The 22,674-nt window shown below is 39.1% G+C and overlaps 1 protein-coding gene across 5 annotated transcripts in view; it reads left to right on the forward strand.

The window, feature by feature from the left end:
- mol (dual oxidase maturation factor 1 mol) overlaps nucleotides 1-22,674 on the forward strand; it is a 129,035-nt gene that overhangs the window by 80,225 nt on the left and 26,136 nt on the right. Inside the window, exon 1 of one of the 5 annotated variants that reach the window (XM_067126489.1) lies at nucleotides 9,548-9,687. The exons of the other annotated variants lie outside the window; for them this stretch is intronic. The gene's annotated coding sequence lies outside the window, so the exon portion shown is untranslated. Of the gene's footprint in view, nucleotides 1-9,547; nucleotides 9,688-22,674 lie in introns of those variants that run through there. 5 annotated transcript variants of the gene reach the window in all.

A 22,674-nucleotide genomic window follows, 5' to 3' on the forward strand; every position in this document is an offset into this window, starting at 1 on the left:
TCCCTTTTTGGGTGTTAAGGTGTAAAAGAGAGCAGCAAGCCTGGTGTAGACCTCCGGTCTCTGAGTAAACGGAGCCTTAGTCTAAGTAACCGAAGTGGGTACAAATGCTTTCATACGAAGTAATCATTGCTAATCAAATCCACACTAACAACTTGGATAAGATGGTTTGGACATGTGATGGAAAAGGAAGAATAATTGGTCAGAAGAGTAAATAAGGAGGTAGCATGATAACGACCAGCTGGAACACTCAAATTGCTATGAGAAAAGGCAGAGACGAAGAATCACACCAAATGTTAATTCGAGCAGAAAGTGCTTACGACAGAAGACTCAGGCGAGGACTCATTTAAAGACTGACCTCACAATGGAAAATTTTTACGTTGAATCGCTATTTAAGATGATGATTATGAAGTCTGGAATAAATGCCCTCCTACAAAAAACAATATCAGCATGAATACGATGACTTTCGAAGCGATGATCAGGACAGTTTGAACCAAAACACTTTCTTCCTATACAACAATTAAGCCCATTCATCATCCTAGTTTCTTAAGACTTAATTCATTCACTGTCTTCTAACTCCAACACAGATAGGCACATTCATGCTCCGTGAGACTTAATTGCATCTGTATTCATAACACACACACACACACTGGTAATGGTACCAAAAGGTAAACTTTTTTTTTTCCGGTATGACAAAATCATTAATGTGGAGTAATGATTCCCAGAGGAATTAATTCTAGGCGCATACCCTTGGCTGCCAGGGAATTTCCCCGGTGACCATAATCACTTATGCCATGCAAAAAATGTCTATAATATATATATATATATATATATATATATATATATATATATATATATATATATATATATATTTCTTACAGTTGTGCACAGTTGTTACTTTAATGAACTCTTAATTAAGCTAAGCTTTGAACAACACTCACCGTGGACAGCCGTAAAATCCCACTAAACTCACGAAAGATAAAATCACACATAAGAATAGTGGAAGGTCGCCAATTGAAAGTTCTGATCACTAAAAATTCTACTTTATTACACACAAATTATTACATTTCAAAATAATAGAATACTGATTCCATTCTCAATAAATATAATCAATGCTAGAATTTAACAGCACACCAAATTACTGATTCTACTTGCAATTAGTAAGTTACTGATACAATTTACAGCTCAACGGAGAGCCAGCAGCTCAAGTACTACAGATTTTGGTTTCTTGCAATAATGCACGTTGCTAAACCCGCCCCAGTCGGGCAGAATTCTCCAGGTAAGTTGGATGTTTACGAAGGCGAGGGTGAACGATATAACACGCCTGTTGAAATAGAATAATCCCAGATAAAGCTTCGTGGAAATGTGGTTTCTCTCATTAGCAATTACAAACGCATGGGAAGAATAACTTCAGGTTCACTACGAGCAAGGGACGATTAATTCACGAAATTAATTCACAAAGGGAAACACTTGAACACTGGGTAACGGGATACCAGAGAGTATTTACTGGGGAGAGAAATTATGAAATGAAATGAGAGATTCAGGATGAGTACCAGAGAACTGGTGGCTCGAATGCCAACAGGACGCACTGTGGGTTTCCTTGCGATGAGCACTTTGCAATAATGGCTGGATGATCTGTAGTATCTTCCTTTTAGAAATCAAATGGCTGCTGGTGGCTTGGCTGCATGTAGCCTACGTTCCAGATCATGGAAAGAGTGCCGTGCACGTGACACGGCTAAGAAAAGTAGCAAGAACTTTCTTACTGACTGAAAGACGGACTGAGCAAGACTGAGGGCGAATGGGGAGTTTCGTTGGCTCTTATGACTTCCAATTTCACTTGAGGGGGACGCTGTTTTCTCCAGCATTTGGACATCGGCTGACCTCTGTAAAGAACACTCGAGAACCAGTAAAGAGCTCACACAGTGGGAGGTAGATAAAAAAAGGGATTAAAATCTGGGACGTTCAGTTTCCATAGTGTTTATGTGCTCCCCAGTGAGTAATCTAATTTCCTACATGGACCCAATACGAATGACACACCTTAAGAGTGCACTCTCGCTCTTCTGTGTGTAGGTCCTGGGTGACCCCCATAAAGCACAGGATTCTAGCCCCTACAATAAGTAAGGACAGAGGCGATGGCTGCCGAAATCTCTAACAATCTATACATATTAAAATGGATGGATGTATGTATGTGTATGTTCCAGCATAACTCTGAAATGCGTTGAGCAATTTCAACCAAACTTGGTATACATATGACTTACTATCAAGAAAAGAATACTGTCAGGGTAAGACATCACTAGCAGCAAAGGGGGCGTGTGGGAAGGGAGTGACATGTAAAAATAACCAAAAATCAACGGATATTGGTGTATAATCCATAGTTTTCAATGTCACTGAGATGAATAGTGACACTCTCGATGCCTTTATGTTCAAATTCAGGCCTGATAGAAAGGGGGGTGAGAAGAGGTAAAATATAATGTCAAAAATGACAGATATTAGTGTCTAAGCCATAGTTTTCAAGGTCACCAAGATGAATAGTGACACTCCCGATGCCCTTTAAGTCCAAGTTAAGCCCTGATAGGAAGGGGGGGTAAGAAGGGGTGAAAAATAAAATGTAAAAAACAACAGATATTAGTGTCTAATCCATAGTTTTCGAGGTCGCTAATATAAATACTGACGCTCCCGTTGCTCTTTAAGTCCTAGTTCAGCTCTGAAAAGAATGGGGTGTGAGAAGGGGTGAAATATAAAATGTCAAAAATGCTGGGCAATGTAATTGAAGCAACTATCTTAACAGGAGAGAGAGAGAGAGAGAGAGAGAGAGAGAGAGAGAGAGAGAGAGAGAGAGAGAGTTTATCAATTGTCATTCAGAGTTTTCCCAGGCAGCGCCGGGTTAGTCAGCTAGTATATATGTGTGTGCATCCACGTGTGTCTTTGTGTCTGAGTTGTGTGTGTGTGTGTGTGTGTGTGTGTGTGTGTATATATATGTGTATATATATATATATATATATATATATATATATATATATATATATATATATATATATATATATATATATATATATACTGTATACTATCTAACCAACCTGGCACTGCCCAAGAAAACCCTGAGGGACTCAGGAAAATTTTCCTGCATCTCCTTTGAACTGTTTTGTCTTGTAAAATATGTGTACTATAATTGAAAATGCCTTTCTTTCCTGTGATTAATAATTCTGTCTTGAATTTATTGCTTTAAATAAACATATAAATATATATATATATATATATATATATATATATATATATATATATATATATATATATATATGTATATGTATATATATATATAATCCAGGCACTTATCTTATTAAAATGGTGAGAGTGAAAGAGAGAGAAAGAGAGGAGCAAGAGAGAATGAGTGACTTGCAGTGGCAAATATTCTTGGGCCTTTTTCTAGTATGACTTGATGTTTAACCCCAATCATAAAGGGAATTCATAACTTAGAGAAAAAGAGAGAAAGAAAGAGAGAAAGAGATTGCAAGCACGAATTTGTTTGCAATATTTAAAAACCTCATAGACAGATCTCACTCCAAACTGTTTGACTGATGCCTTGAGAGAGAGAGAGAGAGAGAGAGAGAGAGAGAGAGAGAGAGAGAGAGAGAGAGAGAGAGAGAGTTTGGTGGAGGTGGCCGCACGAGGTTGAAATTGTTGGTGTGCGTGGTGGTGGTGGTGGTGTTTAAGTTGATGGCGGTGGTGGAAGTGTTGTTGCTAAACTGCCAGATAATAATTCCAGACGTCATTTAACCCGACTTTATAACGAAATATGTCACCGATATGTCATGAAGCAGTTACTGTAGCAAATTCCGAAGGTAAAGATGAAGAAGAATGAACGGATTAATGAGGAAATTCGCATTTGAATGAATAAAAAAAGGAAACACCATATATCTTGCATGTCGGGGTTAGCCAGCAGCTACTATGCATGCGTGGATGGGGAAGGCACTCTCGGCTTCAGTTACTACAGAAATTATCGATATAGGTTTTCAATTTTGATTTTATCGAGGTAATTATCAGTTATATTAATAATTATCTAAAGATTTAACACTGCAGGTTAAGAAAACCTGGAGCACTCAGGCGAAAAATTACCTTTAACCCATAAAGCACCTGAAGGAAAACCTGACGGAACTGGTAAAAACGAAAATTTCATTCAATTTTTCTGTGTTTGTTGTTTGTCACGAGAGTATGGGTTTTATTTTGAGTTATAAGCTTCATGGGGTTACATGGGCCGTGTGCCAAATTTTGTCTGGGTCTGTCAAGTGGTTCGGATTCTACGTACACAAAAACAAACATTCACTTTTACAATAATAATAATAATAATAATAATAATAATAATAATAATAATCTTTATTGCGGCTCAGGGCCATATACATGGAAGATACAAATACAATACACACTATCTCGATACCTAAAGTAACATGACAAAAATAATTATCGGCAGTATCCACACAGTTGCTGAAGAAGTAGAAAAAAGTATACCTTAGTTTAACCAGACCACTGGGCTGATTAACAGCTCTCCTAGGGCTGGCCCGAAGGATTAGATTTATTTTACGTGGCTAAGAACCGACTGGTTACCTAGCAACGGGACAAGTAATCCGGACCACATTTATACCGAGAAATGAATTTCTGTCACCAGAAATAAATTCCTCTAAAAAATAGAATTCATAATAATGGTAATGACAGTAATCATATGGGGAATGATAGAGAAAAAAAATTAAAAATGATAACAATAAAAAATACATATTGCAGACGATTATTTTCCATCTGGGGTCCTTAGGTGGTTACAGAAGTCAGGTCCAGAAGACTATATACGAATATTGAAAATTGCAAAACTCTACAATGATATTAAACACGGTAATAAAAGGAAGTAAGAATACCAAAAATAGCAAGGAACGTAGAAATAATAATAATAATAATAATAATAATGACAGATTCTGGAGATGACATATCTTAATTGCAAAAACGGAGAATAAGGCATTTAAGGAAGAGACGCCTCATTATTTCATCTTTCCCACAATTTAGATCTTCTTCTTGCCTCGCTGCTCAGGATGCTTTGTATGGGCGAATTGCTGCTGTTTCTCAGTCGGGCGATCAGACTGGACATTGTTCGCCTCACAATGATTTTCAAGTTAACCAGGCGGTTTCCTATGAACATCTGCGTGGCGGAGTGATAGCGAGGTGTGTTTGTGAGGCGTCTCAGAATGTCATTGTGAACAACAGTGATACGTCTCATGGTCTCTCGGGTATAGTTCGTCCAAAGGGAACACCCATATGTACTGTAGCAGTAGGAGCTGAATAGCAGAAGTTTCGTTTCTCGGTGACAGAAGGCGAACCTCCTTGCAATCATGTTGCCAGTTGCACATAGTTTACGACTCCTCTGTTCTATGTCTGCCGTATCTTTTAGGTCGTCCGTGATAATGAGTCCCAAATACGGAAATTCATGCACGAATTCCAGACGATGATTTCCGAGGAAAATTAGTGGTTGTGCAGTATGATTAAGCGATCTCGGAGCAGCAACATACACTGGGTCTTGGTTTCGTTGTATAGGATATCAAATTCCTCTGCATATTGGCGGCAGGTGTCGACGAGTCGCTGGAGACCTTGCACTGATCAAGGGGAGATCAGAACCATATCATCAGCGTAACAGAGGTTGTTTATTGTTGTTTCGCTGATAGTGCATCCGATTGGGAGTGAGTTCAGTTTGACATTCAGAGCATCTGTGTACGTGTTAAACAGGTGTGGAGAGAGAATGCCCCCTTCCCGGAGCCCGCTTAGGGAGCCGAAGATGTAAGACAGTACGTCACCCCCATTTGACACAGAATTGCTGTGTGGAGAACCAACAACATAAAATACCAATTAGATATAGAGGTGTGCCTCGTTTGTGCAGCTTCAGGAAGAGCTTCAGGTAGTTTACTCTGTCAAATGCTTTTCTCACATCTACAAAACATAGGAAAACTGGAGAGGCTGATGATAGGTAACAGTTCAGCAGTTCTTTCAGGATGTAGATGCAGGTGTTGGTTGAGTGGTTTGCTTTAAAGCCGAACTGGTTGTCAGTAGTGTGTACAAAGGGGAGAAGTCTCACTAGACGAACGGACTCAAGTATCTTCGACGCAGTTGTAGTAATTGCAATCGGGCGATAATTGCCAGGGTCAGCTGCGTCCTTTAACTTGTTTTACTATTAATGGTATCAAGTGAACTAAGAGTAGGGAGTCTGGAAGAAACTGGCGAATTATGCACGCACTGAACAGAGCAGCTAGCAAAATGTAAATTGTCGGATGGCAGAATCTGAAACCTTCAGCAGGCAAACCATCGCAGCCGGGCGATTTATTATTAGGTAGGTTGTTTATGGCCTCGCTGATGTTACCTGACGTAATACGATCGGCGAAATGAATCTGAATATTAACAGTAAGGAAGTTATTCGCATCCCTGCGGGAGTCTTGATCGGTTATGCAATTCAGGATAGTGCTGAAGTGATCGCCCACATTCTTGCGATGGCCTCGTCACCGACGGTTTTCTCCTGCTCTCTGTGATAGATATATTATATATGCGTGTATTTATCACAAAGCAGATATTCGAGTAGATGATTTATTTAAGCAGTTCTCTTTAAAGTAAGTTAACATGGCAGTTACAGAATGTACAGTCAAGTACAATTAATGAGTTCTAGCTCATGTCATCGAAAAAAGTTAAGTATACCTTAGTTTTACCAGACCACCGAGCTGATTAACAGCTCTCCTAGCGAGGGCTGGCCCGAAGGATTAGACTTATTTTACGTGGCTAAGAACCAATTGGTTACTTAGCAACGGGACCTACAACTTATTGTGGAATCCGAACCACATTATAGCGAGAAATGAATTTCTATCACCAGAAATAAATTGCTCTAACTCTTCATCAGCCGGCCGCGGGAATCGAACTCCGGGTCATCAAAATAGTATGGAATTAAGATAAGCAGTGCAGCAAAGTACTTTTGATAATTGTTAAAAAGCACGATACGAAATTACAGTACTGTATATAACGTTAATGTAAACTATAATACTTTTGTGGTTCGGAAATTTAATAAATATACCGTAAGATATACTGTAACACATTTTCAGTCTGGTAAAATTCGCTGGATCCTTTTCACTTCTGAAATCGAGAATATTTCAGCCGTATGATGACACTGAATAAGTGCAGTTAACCTAAATCTAGAAGAAACTGGGATATCCTTAACGGAAAGTTCATTGGATAATAGGAAGAACATAACCCTCTTGGCCTATTTATCACCTTCTTCTAAATATACGTAAACCTACTCTACTGTTGCGGTGGGCTTTTTTATTCTTAGGCCACAGAAGCCTTTAAGCCTAATACGTTCGGAAGCTACCTTTCTAGAATCGGGACCTCATAAAAATTCCTTTCCTTTTCCTACTAAGCAAAGAAATGACGCTCTTTGGCAACAGAATATCCCTTACCCGACGGCTCTTATCTGCCTGTCTCTGGCCGTGCTGTTGTATTGCTATCTGATATCTTGATGTGCTTTATACGGCTCCACACTGTCCACTGTTTTGTCACCTAGTTATGGGCTATCTGAACGTCCCTCATCTGGTACTTAACTATCGGATGGTCTGACTGATTCATAGGCCTTGTTCACATACTATCGTCGCATCAACAAAGGCCCACTGACGCATGAAGCCTAAGATTTTCTTCCTGGTTTTTCAGTAACACGAAGTCTCCAATCCGACAGTTCGTTAGCACACCTTGATTTTGTCGGCTGCTGGTCAAATAACTTGTACAGGTATCCACTTTTTTTGACGACAAAGGGTGAACCAAAACGAGACCGTGGCCCAGTCCACTCGGCTCACTCAAATTGCAGGAAAACGTATGAGTGTAAAGGCAAAACCAACCCGCGTTTCCAGAGGGGGAGGGAAGGGAGGAGCCAAGGTACTCTTCCCACAGTCCCGGATGAGAATTACTCAAAGCCTTATGCAACATATTCCACAGAAGAAATTTTGAAATATTTATCGAAACTTTAGTTTAAGGAAAGTTTAATAGATTGGGATGAAAAGCGCGCACAAATGGTACAGGCATCTTAACGCGGCAAGCTAAATAAAAAAAGAAATCAAATAACAATTACAATCAAAGAGAACGAACCCAATGCCTGTTGACTTTGCGCACAGATGCACAGTCATGTGGGTAAGTACGGACAACCAATAAAATACCTAAACAGCTCCTGTTAATATTGTTCAGAAGACAATAATGAAACAATCTAAGCAAATAGTGTGAATGCAAATCCCTTCCTACCACTACAGTTGAACATGATTTCAGTAGAACCATCTTCAATATTACTTACAGTCATTCACGTGGGAAATTTCCGTTTCATTTTCTTTCACGAAAGAGAACTATTTACACAGCGAGCAACAGAACCGCAACCGCGAGGAGCCTTCTACGTCACAGCTGCGTCACCGCTACGTCACGACCCAGCCACGTACGTAGCACCGAGACAGGGAATTCCCTCTAAATCCCAGCGCCAAAGAAAGGGGGCACAGCTTCTCGTGGAGAGAGGAGGCGGTACAGAATAACGACTGACGAACGGTTACGGAGGTGTTGACCTCGGCGGTGTAGCCATCCTCGGAGGACAGTTGGCTTCCTCCTCTTGACTCAGATACACGATCTAGCCCTCTCTCTCTCTCTCTCTCTTTTTCTCCTCCTGCGGCCCTTCAACAACCTCCTCCCTCACAACGTCTCCTTCGCCAGGCAGATTCGGGAGGGACGTCGAGGAATCAGTGAGGTCGAAGTGGGGTATAAAGGAGGCAGTCAATATACATCATTTGCACAAAACAGCCCCCACCAAGAGCACTTAGAAAAATATAAACGCCCGGAAAGCCGACGAGAGAGAGAGGGAAGACACAGTGACATCATCGACGTCCAGCGAGCATCAGTCAAACCTTACGTTTCCCAGGAAACTCTGAAGGATTACGAAACGCCATTCATCGCTGGAGCTCCGCTACGAGCGTCATTCAGCGCTCTCTCAGATTATCGTACTACACATCATATAATCGCTTCGCATAACCTCGGGCATTTCCATAAACAATTAAAACACTTACGGATCTAGTCACCTATCTGCATGTTTTAAGTCCATTACGCTATTAGATGTTAAGTATAAAATATTTATTAAAGTGACCTGCCTATGAAAAATCTTGAAGTTCCTGAAGAGTCGAGAAGATATTAAGCTAGAGTCAAGGAAACACTCCCCAAAAGTAGATCTGCGCCCATAAGGACCACCTTACCAAAGCGGTAACAAAGTTCCATTAACTCTCAAACGGCAAAGAGAGACACAACACTTATAAAAACCAAAGATTAAAAAAAAAAGAGACCAGGAAACTCTAAGAAAAGATCAGTCGTTCCCAGAGCTACACACTCCCACTCCGCTGACGCACCGGAAATAAGTGAATTCGGTTCCCTTAAAAGGGTAGAAGGGGGCCATCCACACACACACTGAGATATCCAACAACACCTAGAACCTGTCAGTTTTCGCGGGTGCGTACAGCCGTGTGTTTACAGTCTCGTAATATTCGTGATAGACCGAGCGATTGCCATCCCATCTCACCTGCAGAGAACGCCCAGGAGGGCTGATTCCAGCTCCGTGCTTCGCTGACTGATTCCAGCGCCTTGCGAGTACTGCAAAGTATCCTGGTAAGTGTTCAACTTCGCCTACTCACGAGTAACCCTGCTTTCTTGACCGTACCTCACTTTTTGCCCGCCCCTTTATTTTCATATACCGACAAGTCAGATGATGACGCAACTTTTTTTTGGTGCGCCTCATTCAAGATTTAGTTTGTTTATCTCTGCTCAAGTTGTTAATGTCAATCTTCCCGTCAGAATACTTTAATCCTGAACACCACAGAAAGAAAGTCGTATTAATCTTCTTGTTTACTGATAATATACAATCCAGAGGTGACACGTTAAATGAATAATAATTAGTGAATAACAATGAACGTGATTTTGCAGCCGATTAAACTCGTTCAAGGCCAAAGTATATCCTCGGAGGAACGTTCCTCGAGTCCTTAGCTTACTCACTTCCCAGTTTCGTTTCCCTCTATCGTTCTGGGATTTTCCTGCCTTATCTTTTGGATAGAAGCACAAGACGAGGAAGTAATGAGGCAAAATTGTAGTTGCTCTAAATAAGGATGTGGTTTTGCACGAAGTACGTTGCACGAAACTACTCCATACGTCTCTCTCTCTCTCTCTCTCTCTCTCTCTCTCTCTCTCTCTCTCTCTCTCTCTCTCTCTCTCTCTCTCTCTCTCTATATATATATATATATATATATATATATATATATATATATATATATATATATATATATATATATATATATATATATATATATATAAATATATATATATATATATATATATATATATATCCTGTATCTATCCTGTCTCTACTTACCACTTACACATCCAATCATCACTTATTCATCGAAAACAATCCCCGAATAAAACATCAAAACATCCACATGAAAACTCTACTTGCAGTGCCTATTAACATAAAAATAAGCAAGCAAACAAATTCATGCTCACATGTACCTTCCAAGAACGAAAAGGGGCAATCAAAGCCTCTGTTTCCTAATCGCCTAGAGTGTCCTGAGGCAACAGGATGCTTAAGAAAAGTCACGCGTGACTTCTGAGTAGCGAGAGGAATGATGTGGGTGGATTCCGTAGGGTTGGGGAAATTCAAGGCCACGGGAAATTCGTGTTTCTTCAATTCGTCTGAGGGATGCGGATAACGTTTTTACCCGTGGGATTATCTTGTAAACTCAGTGGTCTTGTTTTATCTTTTTTCGTCATGTGATTCTTGACGTTTTTGGGAGGAGCATTTGTTCGTTTAAAAAAATTCAAATCATTTCGTTAACGTTTTACAATGTCATACAGAATTTTTGGTATATGTTCCCAGTTCATCTTCCTCCCCATTCAGATGATTAATGTTTACCAATCTCGTAAATAGCCTATTTTAAATTCTGACAGAGTCATTTTTACTTAATAGATAAAAAAAATCATTCTTATTAACAAAAATAGCAGAGCTCTCCTTTCCTGGACTAGATTCAACACAACTACGCAGCTTCAACCTCTTGTACACCTATCTATTTTGTAATTATTATTATCATTGTTTATATTGTCAAGCAATCACACAGAACCGGCCAAAGACCCTATTAAATATCTGAGTAATTCCCCTGTCATAAAATTCCCGCCCTTGTCAACCTGACAATGCTGAATCCAAGAGAAATCTGGAAAAATACGGATGAACGGAGCAGGTGAATGAATGAAAACTCGCGAGTCCCAAAATCCTAAGGAAAAATAACAGAGGAAAATCGAAACCCGGAATTTCCTGGGTGTGAATTTCCCACCATCGAGTTCTCTAGGGTTTTCCAACTTCCAGGAAGAAAAAATCACCTCAATATTTTGAATAGCTCATCAAAGATAATATAGTACCTGGCACCGCCCCCTCCGCCTCCCCATATCTGGTTCCGGAACTTATCGGTGAGTGCAAGCGGAGATTTTGGGCACAGCATGTAACTGACATTTCCAAAGATAATTTTACATAAGAACTTTATACTTAAACACACAATACATACATACATACATACATATATATATATATATATATATATATATATATATATATATATATATATATATATATATATATATATATATATATATATATATATATATATATATATATATATATATATATATATATATATATATATATATATATATATATATATATATATATATATATATATATATATATATATATATATATATCTCTCAGTCTGCAAAAATAACAATCACCCATTCTTCATACCATTCCAACCACGTATTAAAATTGTTTCACACACACGGTCGAGGCGCATAAAAATGTTACTCGAACTTAATTTTTCCCGCAGAATGCATCAGATCACCGATAATAAGGTTAGAGATTGCATTCCCCGACCTCCCGACCCCGTCGCCCGTTTGTCCTGTTGGTTATTTCAATCGGCTGTTTCCCACTCCCTTTCTCTCACGACGGATTTCTCTCTCTTTCTCAATGGTCCCTGATTATATGTATTAGTCCTCCTTTTTTCCAAGGTGTAAACCAGTGGTTTTCAACCTGTGGGCCATGGGCAGTTCTGAGGGGGGGCCATGCCACGGACATCTTAAAAATAGTATCTAAAAAATGAAAAATCATTTACCGTGAGTGCAGGCCTGTGCTTTCTTTCATAAATGAAAATGTATAACTAATAAAGTGTTCTGAAAACGTTTTAAAATCATTCTATTATCATTATTACACAATTCTGAAGGGCAGTGGGCCATGAGTATTTAGGGATGCCAAAAATGGGCCGTGGGCATCAAAAGGTTGAAAACCACTGATGTAAACATTAAATTCTTGACATTTTTAATGATTTTGAACTAATTATTACTCTGTCATTTCAAACCAGACATCAACTATGGCACTAGATGGAATCGAAACAAGAAATGACTAAATCTAAAACCCCAAACGAAGTAGAAAGTCTTTTTGAGAAACGAAAAAGTTCACGAATGTTGCACCACGTGGAGGACAGAGCGACTGCGCCCTCAAACCCAAAGAAAACAATGAACAATAAACACAACGTTCACTAAAAACACGGGAAGGTCACGAAAGTCCGCGAATGTCACTAAAAAACCAGAGAACTGGAACGACATTGTTGCTGGTATTTCTGATATAATAACCTCAATGACTGGAATGCAATTGCACTGTTGACGTCCACGTGATGACTCTTTGATTTAGTGATGATTGAAATGCTGCTGCGGCAGTGAACTGTCACGTTGCTTTTGAGAACGATGTTGAATTTCGTAATATCCTTTCATACAAAATAGGATTATTATCATCACTGCATTAGCAGTTTTGGAATCAAGGTCACTGACCGGTTATTCACTCGTAATCATATTACAAACTATTGTCATTCCACAGCAATGTTTGTTTGTAAACTTGCAAATGGTTTTAATGAAGCGCTGCTTGAAGTTATTGTGCACAAAACACTCGGCCTATTTTTCATTGCTAAAACAGAATTCGTTTACTAACTCGAAACCAATTCATGCTCGGCGCGTCATTGGACATAATCATTTTTACAGGTCTCATTTTATAACGTCAAAGTTAACAAATAAATATGAACAACCACAAATTGGAGAACAAATATATTTAAGAATCCACATACAGTTTCGAAGCGTCATTCTCCCTCTCTAGTGCGGAGACACTGAAACCAACTACAGTTCATTATGAGTGAAGTGAACGTAGAGAGAAAGGAAAAATATATTTGTTCTTCAATTGGTGGCTTTTTCCGAGTTTCAAATTCGATACTGATCTGTTATCTCAATGACTAACAAATAACAGTGATCCTAAGTACAGATAAAGGAACAAATTCGAGTTTTCAACCCCAGCAAATTTTGAACCACAGGTTTTTGGGAGTAATAGCGTTGAAAAAAAAAAAACCTTAGATCTGTCGACTACTTCAAAAGATTTAGTGTAAATGTGGACGCTCATACATGGAACAGAAGACCACGAGCTACGAAAATTAATATTTCAAAGGGTATGTACAGATCCAGCCAAATTGGATCCGAGCTTGCGTCTGAGGATCGCACACTGAAAAATTCTCGTGTCTGAAAACGCATTGGACTAATACTCTGAATAAGGAGTGATCATGAGTTCTAAGGCAGTAAAGCAGAGACTGGAGTGAAATTCCTATCGAGGAACGAAAGGTCAATCACCGTCAGAAAGAATCAAAAGTGATTTAGCACTCAAAGGGAAGGAGTCTTTTAAGCCCTCGAAAAGCAGGAATTTATAGGAACTGACTGGCTCATAGGTTTACCGTCCATCAAAAATTATTGGAATATAAGCAAATCTCAAGAGGCAGAGAAGAGGACAAAATAGCACAACCAACTCGAGTACAATGCACATTTCAAACTAAATTATTACTATCATTATTCAGAACATGAACCCTATTCATAAGGAACAAGCCCACTGGGGCCACTGACTTGAAATTCAAGCTTCCAAAGAATATGGTATTCATTAGAAAGGAGTAAGAGGAAGTAGAGGAAAATACAGAAAGAAGAGATGTCACTTATTGAAAAAGAAAAAAGAAAATAATAAACAGATAAAATGTACTGAAACGCAAGGAGAATAATATTAGCGTAGTAATGCATCGCATCTTCGCTTGAACTTTTGAAGTTCTAATTGCACGATATCCTCTGAAGGAAGGCTGTTCCACAACCCCACGGTCTGAGGAATAAAGAACCTCTACAACTGAGAAGTTCGACAGCGAGGCTAAACATTTACTGCACATTGCTGCTTCTAATGTTCAGCAAGCCTGGTTGGTCTCGGCAGGAAAAGAGGATCAGAGATCAATTGAGAGTGTTGAGTTGATTTTATCACTGTTGTAAATAATATGAGGCCGTTCTTACAATACCTACCTTTCGTGAGGCATTTGCTGAAACTTTCATTATATGTTTCTCAAAAGTAAGTGCGAATCAAAAGTTACACCTAGAATAGTTAAAGCATCAAACTCATCAGCAGAGACCAGTCCACCTAGAAGGGAGGATGGGGTGGGATTTCAGTGTTTTCGTTTGCTGAAGTAAAAGGCAATATGTAGTTATGAAATTAAAAAAAAATTCACCCACATAAGCAAGGACCTAGTTACCAGATACAGTAAGATGTGAGGAATAATTAGGCTGATTTACTCACATCAAAAATTAAAACAAATACCCACACGAAAATCTATTCATAAAGGAAAACTACAGATCACAATGGTACCAAAAAAGTGTAAAAGACGGAACACACCTGTTGTCCCCCAAATACCTTGAAATCCTTTTTTATCCTTTTTTATGTCGAAAAAATGAAGCACAAACAAAAAAAACCTGAAGGAAAAACTGGTCAGTAACAAAAGAGGCTAGAAAATTATTTCTTTCGTTATCTACAGATAATAGAACTTTTTCCAAATCCGAGATTACTTTGGCTGGTATTTTATGAGTTTTTAGAAACGTGACTTTGTTACTGAGAGAGAGAGAGAGAGAGAGAGAGAGAGAGAGAGAGAGAGAGAGAGAGAGAGAGAGAAACTTGACGCTTTGTTCTTTTCCTTGAAAACTGAGTTTAAGGAACCTTGTGCAAATTCTGAACTCAATCACCCATCCGAGATCTTTTACTTTTTTATTCTTTGTTTTCCACAGCTGGCGGTATTTTGCAACTCTGTACCATTGTTTTACGAGGCCAATGAGAATTGCTGAAATAAAGAAAAAAAAAAACAAAAAGGGCACCTTGGACATTACCGACAAGGTTGTCCAAATACCTGGCACGTTTCCTTCCAGCATCAAACAATGAAATTCATTTCCTAAAGTTTATTTTTATTTTCCATCAAAAGAAACTCACACTTTGCTATGCCATGTGGACATTGTCTTTCTTTCTCTCTTTCCTCTTCTTTTCTTACAATGCTCTTTTGAGAAGGAAGGAGGCGGACGTAGGAAGACCATTCTGAAAGACAAAATCTAACATTCTCTCTCATTCTGTTACACTACACGCTGGTCAGCTGAACGAGAACAACACCTCTCCCTTTGACATACGACTCTCACTCCAGCCTGAAACTTTTATCAATGTATTTAACCTAACCCCATTCACGTTTTTAACCATACCGCTGAACCTAATTACCTTCGAAATCAAACCGAAAGCTTACGAAGAACTTTTCACATAAGAAATTATGTCAAACAACCGTGGAGACTCGTCATAATGGCTTTGACAAACATTCAACCTAGCTCTTAATCCCAACCACCTTCATCACTTACATATCATATTTTGTTTTCTGAGAATTTCGTGTAACTGGATCAATGGCCCTATTTGAGGAGTTATTTAGGCTTTGTCTTGCGTTATTCTTAGGCAATTTTTGCCCATTTTCCGTTTCTTTGTTTTAGTGTTCGCTTGGGAAATAAGCGCCGTTGGAAAATCACTTTTTTTTTTTTTCGGTACAATTAGTGTCAGCCTCACGAGACCAACGCAGTGTTATTTCATTTTGCTTCAATCTTTCACAATGCCTCCGAAGCCTTTGGACGAAACGAACTTCGCAACCAAATATTCTTTTTCTTTGCGACTGTAATTGCATATCAGAGAGAGAGAGAGAGAGAGAGAGAGAGAGAGAGAGAGAGAGAGAGAGAGAGAGAGAGAGAGAGAGAGAGAGAGAGAAAGTGTGTATGTCTCCTTAAAAGAAAAAGACGAAACTATCAAAACAGCTCATTTTCCAAAAGGCAACTCAAAAATTTCCTTAGGGTTAGGTCTCACACTTTTCACCTTCTCAAATCTCGTTTGCATCTGGTCTGGTTATTGTCTATTCCTCTCTCTCTCTCTCTCTCTCTCTCTCTCTCTCTCTCTCTCTCTCTCTCTATATATATATATATATATATATATATATATATATATATATATATATATATATATATATATATATATATATATATATATATATATATATATATATATATATATATATATATACATACATACATATATATATATGTGCGTGCGTGTGTGTACGTATATATGGATAGACAGATAGATAGATAAATCAGTATTCTATTGACATAATCAACGATAAATATTTTACCCCAAACCCCACAACCACACGCGAAAGAAAAAAAAAAAAAGGCGCTAAGGTCGACCCTATTCAAGCGAGACTGTAAAGTGAACGAAGAGATGAGGTCGTGAGAAAAACCAGGTCATTCGGTAACCCGATACGACCGCAGGCGAGAAGACAAGGCCGGTGGTCAACCGAGGTCAGGAGGCCGTAGCACCAATTTTTCGTTGTCACCTTCCGCAGTTCCTTAATCTAATTTTTTCCATTTTATCTTTTTGTTTTTGCACTGTCTGATTGAATTTGTATGATTTTCGCTGAATGAAGACCATCTGTGACGTTTAGAGTAGGAAAGAAACACGTGGAGAAGTTACATCAACAATAATGTCGAAACATCTTCCTTTAGACTTATTTTCCTAATCCCTCTTTACTTCACATACGGGTATCATACGCCGCAGAAGTTTTCCTTGGTAAGGTAACGGTTCCGTGAACAGTGATGCTATCATGAACCTATCGTAGGATTTGGTGAATATTTTTGTACTATTTGATATGTTCAACTTCTAGAATAAAATTGACATAAAACGTTAATAGACATATACTCGTACACACACACACACACACATACATATATATATATATATATATATATATATATATATATATATATGTATATATATATATATATATGTGTAATATATATATATATATAATTTTATATATATATGTATATGTGTGTATGTATATATATATATATGTGTATATATATATATATGTATATATATGTATACGTGTATGTATATATATATATATATATATATATATATATATATATATATATATATATAATGGAAAAGTAAACAACAAACAGAAAGGTCAAGGACTCGTGCGAGCGGAAACGTAGTGCCTGGCACGATGCGAACAAAATAGAGATTAATATATATACATTCAACTGTGTTTGCAAACACAGTTCTGACAGATATATCTGGGAAAGCTGACATTGTATTTCCTCCATTTGGAAATACAATGTGACATTATTAAGAACGACAACGTACATATAAAGGACGCATGTTGTCGGCTATGTTTCCTATACGCGTGTGCTTGGCGCGTATGTCAGGCGACGCTTGTGAGGGGCAGATGCCCGCAGGGTATGGGCTCGGACGGCCAGGTAAGACAGACGATTGTGTAAGTCCGTGTGGGGCCCCTACAACAGCATATTATTATGCTGAATAATCAGCAAAATAGATAGGAACAAAAGTCTAACAAATGCAAATGAACAGTAACACTTTCAAAGGAACGTTCGTCATAAATGTAGAGGAAATTATCAGCATTTCTGTCAAAATAGCTGACGAAATGAACACGGAACGAAAATAGGTAAATAAAAGCAAAGGAGGATGAAGGCTTGGTTGGACGAGGATTCTTAGACCGAAGATTTCCGTCGAAAGGGCCGACCGGACCTTGAAGACTCCGAGATTCGGATTTCAAGTTATTGTCCTCCGAGAGTAAATGAGGGCGCAGTTTCCTCAACTGACATCCTGGTGGTTATCGTAAAAGGAATTATGAAGCCAGACTAAAGGCTAAACAGAATAACTGCAATATATGAACTATTCAATAAAAAATATAGTGTATAGACACAGAGCAATGGGTTACAGTTGGATCATTTATAAAAAAAATTAACGCGCCAAAAGATGGAAATTTCCACAGTTCGTTTTCTCTGCAAAGCTCCGTCAGATAGCATACTATACACTTCACTCCACCACTTTTTACCCTACTAATTCTAGTAATGTAAAGGATTATTACAAGGATTCTTCATCTTACTACTGATGCCTGTTACAAGCACCAAACAATATTCATTTGTCCATAATTATCAACCTTACTGATAACACCCGAATTCTCTCAGCATAAAACTCAATTTTCATTTTCCTACTGAATCCACTTTCTTATCTTCACCTAAACTGACTGAGTGAGAAAATAATTGAAAGCCAATAAATAAATAAGAAAGGCTCGACAGGTACAGTTCCACAATTTGCAATGTGACCAGATGATTCCAAGGGCAACCATTCATCCAGACCGACATGTGACGTGTCACTGAAAATGTCTCAGACGTGTTCCGGCTGTGTCTGGAATAATATTGCGACGTTAATCAAACGTTAGAAAACAGTTTTGCGTTCGAATACAATGGAATTTTCCACGTGGCTGGAAATCTGAATTGATTTTCGGAGAGTTAAATACTGACCCAGACATAAAAATAAGATTCGATATGAGAATTGTTCGGGAGGGGAGTGGTGATCTGTAAATCAAGCATTCCTTGAAAAAGAAATTAAAAACGTCATGTGGCACAATGCCTCAGAAATCAAAGTTAACACAGTTGCTTGTAAGTCTCACAAACCGCACAGACTGACAAGATGGCCAAAGGCTAGGCCAATAGTACTCTGGTCAAAAGCACAGCAACGTATCATAGAACCAAACATCCAAACGACAGCGTATCACTCTCGAGAAGCTATTTAAAGAACAGGGAAAATTTGCGCATTCAGGCTCGTTCCACCCGTGTATTTTTTATGGGAAGGCCAGCGGGACAGAACCCTGTGTTCTTATGTAACTTGGGAAAGACAAAAAAGATATTTAACAACGAAAAAACGCAACAGTCGCCTCGTTCAAGAGAAACCATTAACGAATCACGAGAAATCGGAAGGAGTAAGAATGTTACAAAACCTAACTATAGGAGAACAAAACGATTATACCAGGGAGATTTCAAGGAATATTAATCGCCAAATAGCATCTGTGGAAGTGGGCGCCTTCCTACACCTAGAAATGAGATGGTGTTTGTCCTTGAACAGCAGCGGGGAATTGTCAGAACTCCCGGCGAAGAATGTACTCGTATATACAGAGCCCTCCAATGAAGGATGAATTAACTTTACTCAGATGCGTCGGTCACACGGGCGGGAATTCCAGCGACAAAACACTGGCGTCTTATGAACAGGCGACGAAGACCAAACAGGGAGACAGAGGGAGATATACGAGATCGAAGTGATTCTTCTTTTTTTTTTTTTTAGCAGAAATTTGCTTCTCGAACTTACGACGGCAGTTTTACTCTTGAAAACTGACGTAAAACAAAAAAAAAGTTCCCGGTTCGCTAGGAAATTCCGCATGGAAATGCGTGTTTAATACTGCATTTTTGAAGGCAAAATACAAAATACTGGCCTCATGACATGATGATGATGGCAATATATATATATATATATATATATATATATATATATATATATATATATATATATATATATATATATATATATATATATATATATATATATATATATATATAATGTATATATATTATGTGTGTGTGTGTGGAAGATGAACCCACTGATTTTAAAACTATTATTTGTGGAAGTAGAAGCAAGAAAATGCTAATTAACCAGAGCTTGAGCCTGGGTGCAAGGTGAGCCGGACCATCTGAGTTGCTAAAAGGCCGCCTCCTCCTCCACCTCCCCCTCCGCCTCCTCCTCCTCCTCCATGTCGAAGCTCACGGAAGGTGATGGGATTCAAGGTACTGAGAGGAGGGACGAGACCCTGGATTCTGGAGAACCGGAGGCTCCCTGAGGTTCATCAAATAAGTAAACAAATTAAGAGACAAAAACAAATAAACACATCTGTTGTCGTCCAAAAAGAGTACTGAGGGAACGCCACCATTTCACTTTCGTCTTCTGTCAGTCCTGCCTTCCCTAATTTGAAGAGCAACCTAATCCTTGTTTCGGAACATCATCCGTCTAGTCTTAGGCCTATTCTCTCCCGGCGACCAAATTGACTAATCTTGTTGCTTACAGGAAGAGAACGCTCCATCCTTCTGCTAATGGCATTCTTCATTAACGTCCAATCGTAGGCCTAGCCTCTCCCGGCAACTAAATCAATAAATCTTGTTGCTTACAGGAAGAGAATGCTCCATCCTTCTGCTAATGGCATTCTTTATTAATAGCTCATTATAGGGTACTTAGTTCCTAAGAATATTTTAATTATCTGCTGTTCTTTCTTATTCTTTGTATCTGGATAAGAGTCTCATTGGTATTCTGACAGGTTACATTTAGCCATGACCCGACAAGGTCAGTTACTTGCTCTTGAGTCGACGAGGCCATAAGACTCTCAAGGTCAAATTATTAACAATTCATTAACTGCAACGAGTATCTTTTTCATTCGTGGATCTGCTCTCTCTCTCTCTCTCTCTCTCTCTCTCTCTCTCTCTCTCTCTCTCTCTCTCTCTCTCTTAAATATCTAAAGCCAATATTTATGCTTATATCGCACAAGCATGCATGAACAACGTTCTTTGCCAGTCCCAGGAAGTCAGCGCATCAGGTCGAGAGCGACACCACTGCATATATTATCTTCCTGCGTCACATAACAACAACACAACAATTATAATGTCCATGAATGAGATTCAAATGAATTCTTCACTCTGGTTGATTTTCCTGCCCGTGCTAATGAACACCTTTCTTTTCCCTTATTATCAATTTCAGTTACTTAGGCTAATTCAACTTAACCATGTCATTTGTAAGGCTGAAAGTACAAAGATATTCCGTGGAAAAAAAAAAACTCGTTTTTGTCAGATTTCATAAAAAGCCAGATGTTTGTGCAGCATTAACGAATAGTCTTCTTTGTCTTCTGAAAGCCTCACTCACAGATAAACCCGTTTTGTTCAACTGCAGCTTTTAACGAGAAAAGTCGTTTGGCGTGGAGTACATGACGTCAAGCGAAGCAACGCTGTTATCTCTGCAAAGGATATCAGCCTATAGAATAAGGGATACAATTAGCACACACGTATATTTACTCTCAGCCCTCCAATTCCAACTGTGAATGCCAGGGCATACGTCGTTGGAGGGTGCGCAAGAAGCGAAAAATACATTTCCTTGAAAAGAAAGCGAAAGTACTGTATAAACCTGGAGACTACCTCATCCTCTCTGGTTACCTAACTCTGGCATGCCAAGCCTCTCTCTCTCTCTCTCTCTCTCTCTCTCTCTCTCTCTCTCTCTCTCTCTCAAATACCTGAATGAAGGAATTACTGACATGAATCCTAGTAAGAAGTACAAGGCAATGATGATATTGGAAGGGGACGGATACTATTCTAGCTTGCAGAAAGAAAAGGCGAACTGTGAATGGCAAAACGTAAATAGACAAGGCCAGAAAAGAGAGGAATGCATTACCAGATGAACAAGCAACTAAACACCCGAGATCAAAGACAACAGATCGATAAAAATGATGGAAAACATGACCATGGGGACACCTTTTGCGAGGGAAGGCGGGCACAGGATACAGATGGCAGCTTCTGGCAATAAACCCGTCGCTCATCTGGTCATCATCTCTCTCTCTCTCTCTCTCTCTCTCTCTCTCTCTCTCTCTCTCTCTCTCTCTCCAGTAAGATTATGCCGTCCTCACATCCACTCTTACTGCTGGGTCCCAGTCTCCCCCGTAGTGTCCATTCTTGCAGAGCCCAGACTTGAAAGTGAGAGTCGAGCGAGGAATTGGACCATCATCCGTTCCGACTGTTTGTATGTCTTCAGGGTGAAAAGATGATCTTTCAACCATTTCTGGAGTTCTTGAATGGAATCCTCAGGAAAGGGAGATAACATCCGAAAAATGTGATATTATTGGTGACCTACAGAACTATCTCAATTAATTAGCACTTACGGGAGACACTACTTGTGATAAAAACAAGTAAAAAATGCAATCGAGTTTTCCGTACACTGTAATCAAGGCCACCGAAAATAGATCTATCTTTCGGTGGTGGGTCGGTATTATGCTGTATGAGCGGCGGCCCATGAAACTTTAACCACGGCCCAGTGGTGGCCTGGCCTATATCGTTGCCAGATGCACGATTATGGCTAACTTTAACCTAATAATCAAATAAAAACTACCGAATCTAAAGGGCTGCAATTTGGTAGGTAAGATGAGTGGAGGGTGAATGATCAACATACCAATTTGCAGCCCTCTAGCCTCGGTAGTTTTTAAGATCTGAGGGCGGACAGAAAAAAGTGCGCGAGGGCAGACAAAGCCGGCACAA

This window comes from Macrobrachium rosenbergii, chromosome 24 (genome assembly GCF_040412425.1).
Source record: "Macrobrachium rosenbergii isolate ZJJX-2024 chromosome 24, ASM4041242v1, whole genome shotgun sequence".
Taxonomy (NCBI): Eukaryota; Metazoa; Arthropoda; class Malacostraca; order Decapoda; family Palaemonidae; genus Macrobrachium; species Macrobrachium rosenbergii.